General features: G+C 42.4%; 1 pseudogene; it reads right to left on the reverse strand.

Moving 5' to 3' along the window:
• Positions 1-518: 518 nt before the first annotated feature.
• LOC138789236 (chymotrypsinogen 2-like) overlaps positions 519-12,649 on the reverse strand; it is a 38,159-nt pseudogene continuing 26,028 nt past the window's right edge.

Raw genomic sequence — 12,649 nt, forward strand, 5'->3', positions numbered from 1 at the left:
ATATTCCCCCAAAAGAACCTGTTTTTGGACGCCCTGACTTACCCCAGTTAAGAGCAATGGACTGTTGTGTTGGTACAAAGAATCTCCTAAAGTTATGAATGCTATCATGTTGTCATTTTGTTCCTAGCCACCCTCTTACACGTTGGGAGTATTGGATAGTACATGGGGATATTACATGGCCATTAGGTTTGATTTATACCTGTGTCGGAGTCTCTGATTGGTACATGGCGTGTTGCACTAATTTATCTGGTAAAATGCCGGGCCTCATGCAGAAAACCTAATGGACTCTGTTTTATGTCAGTGGGGTCCTTTAGGTGCCATTCATATCCAGTTTCCTTTTTGCCGTTTTGCTCCAAAGACGGAGAATAAACAATTAGTTGATAGTCCAGCAAATTGTTTTCATTAGGTAAAAGTTTACAGAGGTGATACATGACAGTATTAAAAATAAAACTAAAGTCATTTACTCTTGAGACTAATACAGTTCACTGAAAACAGAAGATATAGAACATGTAGGTTTTTTAGTAAGCAGCAATGGTCTGATCCAGCCAGGATCTCAGGGAGGTGACTCGAGCGTAAACTCCAGGAGAAGAAGGAGAACAAGTAGGACTTCCAAATGATACAATGCCAGCCAATGTCCAAGCTCCATTTCTCTGGCATACAAGAGGCCCACCAGAGTCACCCTGAAAATTAGAAGAAAAGACGTAAGTATATGTGTATGAATAGAAGTTTCTTTTCTATGGGTTATGTTAGGTGCACATAGCTTCTTTGCATGAGCTTCAGTATAATGAGGGATAGTTACAGATCTCAGATGCAATATCTACATGTGATCAGGGAATGCAAACAAATATAGGAGATTAGAGATGAGCGAACTGCTCGGACTTTTGGTCCGAAAGCAGTTCATTCTCTCATTATGCCTTTGATCCCAGCCGCATACTTGCGCTCACGGGAATATGCGGCCAGGATATTACAGGGAATCCCTGTTGAATTCCCTGGAATATCCTGGCCGCATATTTGTGGGAGCGCAAGTATGCGGCTGGGATCACAGGCATGATAAGAGAGCGCCGATACCGTCGGACCAAAAGTCCAACGGTCCGCTCATCTCTATAGGAGACCTGAGGATGTTATAACCTAAAATCCTCTAATACTGAGCCATATAAATATATTCACTACAGATGAACAGATCTTGTTGGTTTATTATTTAATAGGGAAATTAGATTCATTTTTTTATTTTTAATCCAACTGGAAGTACTGGCAGCGATGAGGGAAATGGACAAGAAATTAATTTCAGGAGGTTTTGCTGAAATCAGTTACCATTTTGGATTTGATGGCCGATTTAGATTCGCCCTATACTTCCTGGCTAAGGGGTAGAAATTCTGGCTCACGGACTATAAGCGGGTAAGTGGCAATGTCTTGCATCTTCACTAATGTCTGTAGACCAGACAGTAAGCAACAATGTATAACTCAGCTTTGTTTCATGTTCAGGAGCTGGGACTTTCCTCAAAACTGATCTAGTAAGTACAAAGCATAAGCTGTATATATGACTTTATGAGGGACCATTAGGATGTACAATGTGGTCAGGGTCGGCTCCAGGTTTTGGTGGGCCCTTGGGCGACAGAGCCTCAGCGGGCCCCTTTGTATAGTAAATCATGTGGCATCACTTTTAGAGAGGCTCTATCTCTGCATTCTGTGTAGGTATACAACTGTGTATTATATACTTATTATCCTCCTGTATGTGTGTGTGTATATATATCTCTCCATTCTGTGTAGGTATACAGCAGTGTATTATATACTTATTATCCCCCTGTATGAGTGTGTATATACTGTATATCTCCATTCTGTGTAGGTATACAGCAGTGTATTATATACTTATTATCCTCCTGTATGTGTGTGTATATATCTCTCCATTCTGTGTAGGTATACAGCAGTGTATTATATACTTATATCCCCCTGTATGAGTGTGTATATACTGTATATCTCCATTCTGTGTAGGTATACAGCAGTGTATTATATACTTATTATCCTCCTGTATGAGTGTGTATATATCTCCCCATTCTGTGTAGGTATACAGCTGTGTATTATATACTTATTATCCCCCTGTATGAGTGTGTATATATATATCTCCATTCTGTGTAGGTATACAGCAGTGTATTATATACACACTCATACAGGAGGAGGATAATAAGTATATAATACACTGCTGTATACCTACACAGAATTGAGAGATATATACACTCATACAGGAGGATAATAAGTATATAATACACTGCTGTATACCTACACAGAATGGAGAGATATATATATATATATATATATATATATATATATATATATATACACACACACACACACACTCATACAGGAGGTGATAATAAGTATATGTCTCTCCATTCTGTGTAGGTATACAGCAGTGTATTATATACTTATTATCCCCCCCTGTATGAGTGTGTGTATATATATATATATATATATATATATATATATATATATATATATATATATATATATACACACATTCTGTGTAGGTGGTCAGCAGTGTATTATATACTTATTATCCCCCCCCCTGTATGAGTGTGTGTGTGTGTGTGTATAATATATATATATATATATATATCCATTCTGTGTAGGTGATCAGCAGTGTATTATATACTTATTATAATACACTGCTGATCACCTACACTAAATGGAGAGAAAAAAATAGCAATACAACAGTGGATTTATTGCATATTGTGACTCCCCCATGGAAAGTAAAGGGGAAAATCTGCAATAAATCCACTGCAGCAGATATGCACAGGTGACCCTACCTTCCTACTCCCAGCACACATAGACAGATACTCATACACAACACTAGCATACAGACTTACACACACACACACACACAACACACAATACCTGCATACAGACTTGCACACATATGCATGTATACTCAGTCACACATATACTCACCTCTGTATCTGGCAGTCCTGTTACATCTTCTCCCTCTGTCGGGACCGCTGTGGAGGGGTCAGGAGACCCAGGAATACAGGAGGGGGCAGGCAGCACAGCACAGGCAGCACTGCGAGGAAGCTTCTGGGCCCTGACCTGCTGTTTGGCCTCCACAGGCTGCCGTGCAGTGAGCCCCGCCCCCTCTCCTCTGGTCCGCTGAGAGACTGAGGCCTGGAGGAGCCACAAAATGACTTAAGTGGCTCACCAGCGCCCCCCTCATCCCGGCGCCCGGCTCATCCCCCCTCCCCCCCCAGCCTCAGGTAATGATTGGGTGCGCTCACCACCTGCACACAGTGTGATGTGTGTCAGTGTGTGAGCGCAGGGAGAGGGGAAGAAATGGTGTGGGCAAGTGCAGGGGGGCCCCTTGAGACACTGTGGGCCCCGGCACTTGCCCGAGTATGCCTGGTGCTGACGCCGGCCCTGAATGTGGTGGGTCAGTGTATGGCAACATGTTGAATGTGTCTGTGGTTTATGATTCCTCTTCCTTTATGAATCTAGTGCTTCATAACCAGGTAAAGAAAGAATATACTAGAGCAGAGTCTCAAGTGTTAGTTGTCAATCTTGACCAGGCTTTAACAGGTTTGTCAGGCTGTCTTAAAGGGGTTGTCCAGCCTGGGGGCACTTTTTTTGGGGGGACCGGGGAGGAGGTGGCTGAAATAAAAGACGTCCACTCACCTCCCCGGTTCCAGCGGCGGGTCACTCATTGCGGCGCTCCGGTCCACGGTTCCCGGCCGCTTCCGGGTGTCTGACGCCACCCGAGATGCTACGTCTCAGGGCCGCTCAGCCACTCAGTGAAGGAGGCGGGATCCGAGCGGACTTCACACGGATCCCGTCTCTTTCACTGAGTGGCTGAGCGGCCCTGAGACGTAGCGTCTCGGGCGGCGTCAGACACCCGGAAGCGGGCGGGAGCCGGGGACCGGAGCGCCGCGATGCGGGACCCGCCGCTGGAACCGGGGAGGTAAGTGGACGTCTTTTATTTCAGCCACCTCCTCCCGGTCCCCCAAAAAAGTGCCCCAGGCTGGACAACCCCTTTAAGGCCTTATTACTCGGAGGAGCAAGCAATCGCCGACAGGTCAGTTCTCACTTGCTCATTGTTCCCCGTGGGGGAGCTGCGGAATGGGAGGCCATAATAGATAGTGGTGAAACTATAACAGCAAACCGTCGTTGCCTTTTAACACTAGCTATTACACCAAGCGATTATCGGCAGTAAAAGCTAATATTCGACCTAATATAGAAGATAATCGCTTGGTAGTAATAGGCCTTTATCTATACGGAGGTCTTCTGACTCTTCCCAGTCAAAAAAGTCAGAGGAGAGAAGAACTGTGCATGTTGGATTTTTATTAACCCCCCCTCCCCCCATGCTATTGTTCTGGGAGTGATAACACAACACTAGAAGAGTATTGTACAGGGAGGGAATGTCATGTATACAAGAAAACAGGAGATCTTACTCCTAAATGAACATCCAGCAGACAGTACTTGCAAATGTAAGGCCATCTTAAAAGTATAAGTAAAGGGAGGCCCTTTATTACATTTTGTTGTACTATTGATTTGTGCAAGTGTAGTGCCTATATGCATTATATAACTACATAGAATGGCTGAAAAAACACATGTCCATCAAGGTTAGCCAAGGAATAGGGAGAAGGTGTGGATGAAAGGATGGTATATGGGAAACTAAAGACAAGGGGGGAGATTTATCAAACATGGTGTAAAGTAAAAAACTGAATAAGTTGCCCCTAGCATCCAATCTGTGAGAGTCTGTGAGGAATGAAAGGTGGAATCTGATTGGTTGCTAGGGGCAACTGAGCCAGTTTCCTTTACACCATGCTTGATAAATCTCCCCCAAGAATTCTATACTTCTACATACAAATAAATGCCATTATGCTCTTAAAAAATCTGTCAAAATTACAAGAAACTGGAGTATTGTGAGTAAAGTAGGTTATAAACTTAACACGTGCAGAGATGTGTGGTGTCATACCATGCAGGAGGAGGCTCCAGATGCTCCAGCACAGATCATGTTGATTTCAATTTCGAAGTATCTCTGACAGTCGGTATTGGTGACAATAGGCAGAGCCACCTGCTGCAGTTTACTTGGACTTGTTCCGGCTTAAAGGCAAAACAACATTCCATAATTTCTCTAAAATTCTGTAGATCACAGTGGGGTTATGTTATACCTGGCTTGGTATCACTGGATTTGGTACACATTAAAGAAAATAATAATAAGCGTAGACCAAGAATAGGACCTCACATCTTACAACAACATAAATCATATGGAGGAATCAACTTCCCCGATCTATCTCTCTATAGTCTGGCGACACAGCTATGGGTGGTGGGTGACTGGATAACTGGCTCTTCAGTATATACAGATACAACTCTTGACCAACAGTTCACATCAAACATATCTCTGGTCAACCTCTTACACCTCCCCCACTCTAAGCTACCCCTAGATGTCAAACGTAACATACTTCTGCACACCACTTGGAAAGCCTGGACTAAAAGTAGGCGTATACTTTCCTTAAGCCCTCACTACTCCCTATTATTAACACTAACGCCTAACCCTACCTTCCAAAATGGCACCTCCCTGCCTATATTTCATAGATGGCATGCAAACGGGATATCTTGTCTGGCACATCTGGTAGACAAGGCCCAGAAACGACCACTCTCCTTCAATGAGCTTGCCTGCACAACGAGATTGTGGGTCCCCATCCCTTCTTTTATCTCCAAAGTTATAGTTACATTGTTAAGGTGGTTCGAAACATGTCTGGTGATTACTGGGATTACCCTTTCCTGGCTTTGACACCTTTCAAGCAATTAAACCCTAAGCAAATAACTACCTATTATATGTGGCTGACCCGCAAATATGATTACTCCACCACCACAGGAATATCATACTGGACCACAGTGATAGATGACCTCACGGTGGACGATAGCTTAAAAGCCTTATGCACTGCCGCAAAATACCTACCTTCTGCCTTCTATTGGGAAATGGCTTATAAAATTACCCTTAGAGCCTATGTTTCTCCTCATAGGGGATTCCTTATTGGAAACACAACAGACCACTCCTGTCTAAAGTGCAAGGCCCCACACGCTGACCTCTTTCATCGTTTATGGGCATGCCCATCTATACAGGCTTTTTGGAAGGTGGTTGTCACATTTGTCACCACCCGTCTTGGACTTCCCTGCTCCCTCACCCCCCTTTGGTGTATATTCGGCATTACAACAGAAGAACCCCCAATACGATCAGCCACCAACAAACAATTGCTAATTTATGTCTCTGCTGCAGCAAGGAAGTCCATTCTCCATTGCTGGATAGAACCCTCTCCACCGACAAGAAGGCTCCTTCTTGAGAAACTAGTTCATCTTTTCGGTATGGACTGGGTACAGGCCTCTTTACTCAAAGAAAAGAAGGTCCAACATTTCTACCTCACATGGTCTAAGTTCCTCCCTCTCATCCCACTGACTGTAAGAGACAGACTGAAGCAATGCTTCTGCAATACAACATGGTATTTAGAACAGAACATTAGTGGTAGAGACCCGTTTGATTTTCATTGACATCAAGTCTCACTGCTGACCTCATCTCCTTCCCCGAGATGCTGCTCCTCCTCCTTTCCTTTGGGTGCCCCCCGATCCATTATAATATGCTTTATCTTTATGGGGGGAAAAAATGTGCTATCATATTTTTGTTTTGTAATTTGTAGACACTATGCTCATTGGATCGTACTCCTATATTACTTTTGACCTTCCCCTTTCCTTTCTGTACCCCTTCCCTTTTGATGCTGTTGAAAAATTTCAATAAAAACAGGGTTAGAAAAAAAAAAAAAAAGAAAATAATAGCCTAATTAACTGTATTGAGTAACATTTTTTTTTTATATCAGTCACTATTGTCTGGTAGTATATACTTACTTTTGCCATCTGTGTCACCCCATCCAGTAGTGACACATCTCTCCCCTGCACTGAATACATCAGCACTAGCGGCAATGCACACAGGGGACACACGAGCGGTGATAGTAGCAGGGCTGCTCAGCTTCACAAGCGCAATGTCATTTACACCAGTTAAAAACTAAACCCGGGGTGTTCGAAGACCTGTAAAAAAAAATCCACTTTAAATTCACTTTTTATAATAGTAAGTGCATTTTCATATCTAAAAAGGCAAAATAAACAAATCATAAAAAATAAAATAAGTAAAAGAAATCAAAGGTTTCTACTTACCCTAGCAATGGATTTAGTCTGAATAGGCTCAGCATTGCTGGAAAGGTCATATTCACCCAGAACGACATGGTCAGAGGTACTGTATATAGAGATGTACAACCATATTAGTTTTCTGGTGTTATATGATATTTATGATATCTAGAGTTCTGTCACATGTCTATGTTATGTCACATATACAGGTTTATCACCATTTCTCTCTATTAGTAGGATATACACAAAGCTTTACTCTACAATGGACAGTATATTATAGCTTCCTCATATATATACAGTAATTACTTTATGAATATTCACAATCATTTTCCTCGGGTCATTGTTTCCTGGTAAAGCCGCCACGTCAGTGTGAGGAGAGCCCTTATAATGAAGTCTATGTAAGGTTAGCAAAGTATTGGGATATATGAGTAGGTATGGCTGGTTTCTTCTACCTCCACTATGTATGGTACGTGTCTGTATCTTTACTATAGATGAGTGAATTTACAGTAAGTTTATGTTCTCCAATCTTCTCCAGGCAGTGGGGTTTAAATACAAAGCATACATGTTCACACTAACCCGGATTTACAGTAAATTTGCTCATCTCTAATATTTACACCATATCAATGGGTTATATGATGTCAGAATTCGTGTTAGGGTTGTGGCGACATCCCGTGCTGTGAGCCACTGCCACACTCGCTCTCCCAGCTCCTCTCTTTCTCTGTGGACACAGGAGCCTTCAAATGCCCGGGCCCGGCAGCGCTTCCCCTTTGGCACCTCACCGCTCCACGATCCTATGATGTGTTCTCCTTGCTGATGTGTGAATCCGCATCCCCTGGAGCATGCACGTGTCGGCTTTCCCAGATTTAAAGAGACAGTACTTCCTTAATTGGTTACTGCACACCAGCACACCCCTATACATTCCTGCCTCTACCCGGACCCTGTGTTATAGCCTCTCATTTTTATTCTTATAGTGTGGTCCCAACTCTCCCGTGACTCCTGCCTGTGAGTCCTGCCATTCATGACTGTTGCCCTGACTCCAGCTGTGAGTCCTGCTGCAATACTGCCTGTCAGCTTACGTGTCTCCAGCTGCACCTTGCCCGCCACCGCTAGCAAGCCAAGCCAGGGATAGTGGTCTGGGGGTTACCTGCCACAGCAAGTCCAACCCACCTTGTGGTGGAGACTGGTGAAAACCAGCGGCCCCTTAGGGATCTATTCCTCGGAGCCATAATCAGCAGAATCGACCCGATTCGGACGATTTTTGCTCCTTGGTATAGAGACAATGATCGTGTCATTGGCTGATCTTTAATTTAGGTTCAAATCTAAAATCATCAGGCACCCACCACGCATCGCTGCGTGGAATAGTGATGCGCAGCAGGCGACCGACGATCTTACAAACACCATACATTACCTACACATGTTTCAGGGCTTCTCCTGCGCTCCTTCTTCCTCCCTGTCCCGCGCGCAGCAGCATCTTCTGTGTGACCTGTCTTAGCTGACAGACCACTCAGCCAATCACTGGCTGTCACCACTGTGGCCAGTGATTGGCTGAGCAGTCTATCAGCTAAGACAGGCCGCACCGAAGCTGCCGCTGCACACGGGACCGGGAGGAAGAAGGAGCGCAGGAGAAACCCTGCAACATGTGTAGGTAATGTATGGTGTTTAAACAGGGGCTGCAAGAACATTGCTAAACAATTATCGGGCCCAGTAAATAGAACAGGCCCAGTAAACGAGCGCCAATCTAGCAGATCGGCGTTCATTTACATTATTGATTGGGCCCCCCATCGGCCCGTGTAATAGGACCTTTAGACTCCAGTCCCTGGTGTTGCTTAGTCATTGCTAGCGGTGGTACAGCGGATCCACAACTCCTAGCGTTACAATCCGTATACTAAATATTATAGGAATTAGTGAAATAATTTCTTAAAGAGAACATTACAATAACATTCAACCAACTTGTAGTGGTCACAGCTGGCAGCATGGGTCGCAGTAACCCATCAAGGCTGGTCTCTCTATGGTTTAAAAGAGCTTTACTATACAATACATGATACATAACTTACCTGACCTCACAGTGAGCAGCAGTGACAACCCAGAGATCGCTGATCAGAGAACCACCACAGTAGTGATTTCCACTGCTCTGATGTTTAAACAAAACCACAAGAACAATGTTATGTTTTACCATCGAGGATTTCACTTTTAGAAATTTTACAATTGATTTAATAAAATATCTTCTATTTGTAAACCTGATATATTAGAATATATAGAATATTATACAGTGTGACTGAAGATGTGGCACTCAGCAAAACTTATTTCCATAATTCGGATGGGGGGATGGAGACTCAGCCCTCGAGTCTCTATCCCGCGATCTTAATCATGGAATTAGGTTTCAGTTCATCTTCATTCTACACTGTATGCATACGTAAACTTCATATGCAGAGCACCGCACAACTTTGCGAGCATTTGAGCTTAGCTGCAGCTGGTTGTGAACTGCATATGAGTGCCCTATATTTTTTGAGCCTTAGGGTATGTTCACACTACGGAATCTGTCAATTTTTTGGGTGGACGGCGGAATTCACCAACAAATATCATTGACTCTATGAAACGGGTGGAACTTCAAGCGAAGGACCCCCGGCGGAACCTGCTTGAAGCCTCTTAGTGAGTAGCACTGAGGTGATCTTTTCTACTTAGTCTTATTGTTTATATAGAATAGTTCCCAAGAAATGTCCATTAAGAAATGAACCAATAGATAATAACCTAAAGGTAGCTAAAGACAGGGACACAGGGACATGTAAAAAGTGGGATCTCATGTGCTGTGGACCCCACTGATCAGGAGAACGAGAGGGAAGCAGTTTGTGGCAGTGCACTTCACTTCAGCCCATAATCTCTGTGATCCCTATTGACTTTGGCTGCACATCTCTCGGTGTAATAAAAGATGTTTGGATAATGGATTATGAAAAAAAGGGCTTCCTGAACATTACTAGCGATGTCCGTGCAGCCCTGGCCATGTAATTATCGAGCCATGAGTCACAAAACCTCAATTCTATGAATTTGGCTTATACTACTGATGTTTCCCGCCTTTAACACAAGATGAAAGAACAGTATATGAACTAATTCTAAGCTCTGTAGATATGAACATGGCTATGTAACCACACACTCCCTAAAGTCTCCTTATCAGTAATCTTTTAGTATTGGATATTAGAATGTTAGTGTGCTGGAGGCAAATACTCTTACTATAAGTGGAAAAATGTGGCTTGGAAATCTGAGTTCTATCCAATTCTAGCTATGAGTACTGGGTATGGTGAGGTCCGGGGATTTTTACCAGGTGTTAAGTAACATGTCTGTTCTCTATTTTACTTTTATATTGTGGACATTAAAATAAGTAAATTATACAGTATATAAGATCCCCAGTACATTACCTGCAGAGACACCTGCCATGGCCAGGACCCAGAAACTGCATCCTCACCATTCACAACCCTGGCATAACCAGAAATGACTGGCTTGATGCTTGGCACACCACAACCTGAGGAATAAGTACATAATAGCTATCAATGGAAGGAACTAGTCATCTCCATAATATATTATAATACTGAATGCCTATACTTACCATAGCTGCCCCCTAACAGGACAAAGCAGGACAGAAGCCACAGAAATGCCATAGTGAGAAGTGGAGGATGAACGGGATTTGTGCAGCTTATATATCCACAAGTAGCCAATCACACATAGAGCTTTACTAGAGATAGGAGCGTCCATGTTCTTATTACACAAGCTTGTACTGATATAGAAAATGTCGAAATGTGGAGGTAGAGGAAACTATGTGTGAGTGAGACAGGTGTTACCAGAGGAGCAGGACTTCATTGTATCTACATTATGTGACCAGTTATTTATAGCTGTATTAAGTTAAAAGTTTTATAGCTATAGATTTGTGTTATGTTTTTGACATAGAAAAGTAGCAAAGTATAAAATGTGTGTGGAATCCTCAAGATTGTCCCATCTTGCTCCACTGTATGTTCCATCATAAAATGCTTATCATGACATATCCCCCTAGTAGTTATTTAGTATCATTTATAAATTATGTAGTAATTAAATTTACATAGTAGATTAAGCGTAATACTAACATGCTCCTTCTTACATAGGATATCACCTAGCAAGGCAAGATAGACCAGAGGACAGAAAATATTATACGACTGAGCCTGAAAAGTAATATAAAATTAGAATTATGAGGGGGGGGGGGGAATTGGGTTTGGTCCTGTGACATTAACCCCTTCAAGACCGAGCCTATTTGCACCTAAAAGACCAGGCTCATTTTTCAAAATCTGACCTGTCTCACTTTATGCGCTTATAGCTCAGTGATGCTTTAACGTATACTAGCGATTCTGAGATTGTTTTTTCGTCACATATGGCACTTTATATTAGTGGCAAAATTTGGTCACTACTTTGTGTGTTTTTTGTGAAAAACATCAAAATATCATGAAAAGTTGAAAAAATTAGCATTTTATGAACTTTGAAATTCCCTGCTTCTAAAAAAAGAAAGTTGTATTACATAAATTAGTAACTAAGTCACATTACCAATATGTCCTCTTTATTCTGGCTTCATTTCATAAACATATTTTACTTTTTTAGGGTGTTACGGGGGTTAGAAATGTATCAGCAAATTACCACATTTTCGTGAAAGTTTCCAAAACTGATTTTTTTAGGGACCAGTTCTTATTTTAAGTTGATTTAGGAGGTTTGTATACTGGAAACCCCCATAAGTGACCCCATTTTGGAAACTAGACACCTTAAAGAATTAATCTAGGGGTATAATGAGCATTTTAACCCTACAGGGGCTGGAGGAAAGTATTCACCATTAGGCTGTAAAAAAATGAAAAATTTAAATTTTCCAATAATATATACATTTAGATTAAAGTTTCTCATTTTCAAAAGGAACATGAGAGAAAAAGCACCCCAAAATTTGTAACACATGTTCTCTTGAGTACTACGGTACCCCATATGTGGGCGTAAACCACTGCATGGGCACACAGCGGGGCTCAGAAGGGAAGGAGCGCCAATTAGCTTTTCCATTGCAGATTTTGCTGAAGAAGTTTCCGAGCGCCAGGTGCATTTGCAGAGCCCCTGTAGTGTCAGCAGAGAGAAAAAAACCCATAAGTCACCCCATTTTGGAAAGTACACCCCTCAAAGAATTCATCTTGGGGTAGGATGAGCAATTTGACCCCACAGGTGTTAGAGGAAAGTATTCAAAATTAGACAGTAAAAATGAAAAACTCAAATTTTTTCCAATAATATGTTCCTTTAGTTTGAAATTTTTCAATTTCTCGAGGAACAAGAGAAAAAAAGTACCCCAAAATTTGTAACGCAGGTTCTCCTGAGTACAACGGTACCCCATATGTTGGCATAAACCACTGTATGGGCACACAGCGGGGCTCAGAAGGGAAGGAGCGCCAATTAGCTTTTTCAATGCAGAATTTGCTGAAGAAGTTTCTGAGCGCCAGGTGTGTTT

Source organism: Dendropsophus ebraccatus, chromosome 4 (assembly GCF_027789765.1).
Source record: "Dendropsophus ebraccatus isolate aDenEbr1 chromosome 4, aDenEbr1.pat, whole genome shotgun sequence".
NCBI lineage: Eukaryota > Metazoa > Chordata > Amphibia > Anura > Hylidae > Dendropsophus > Dendropsophus ebraccatus.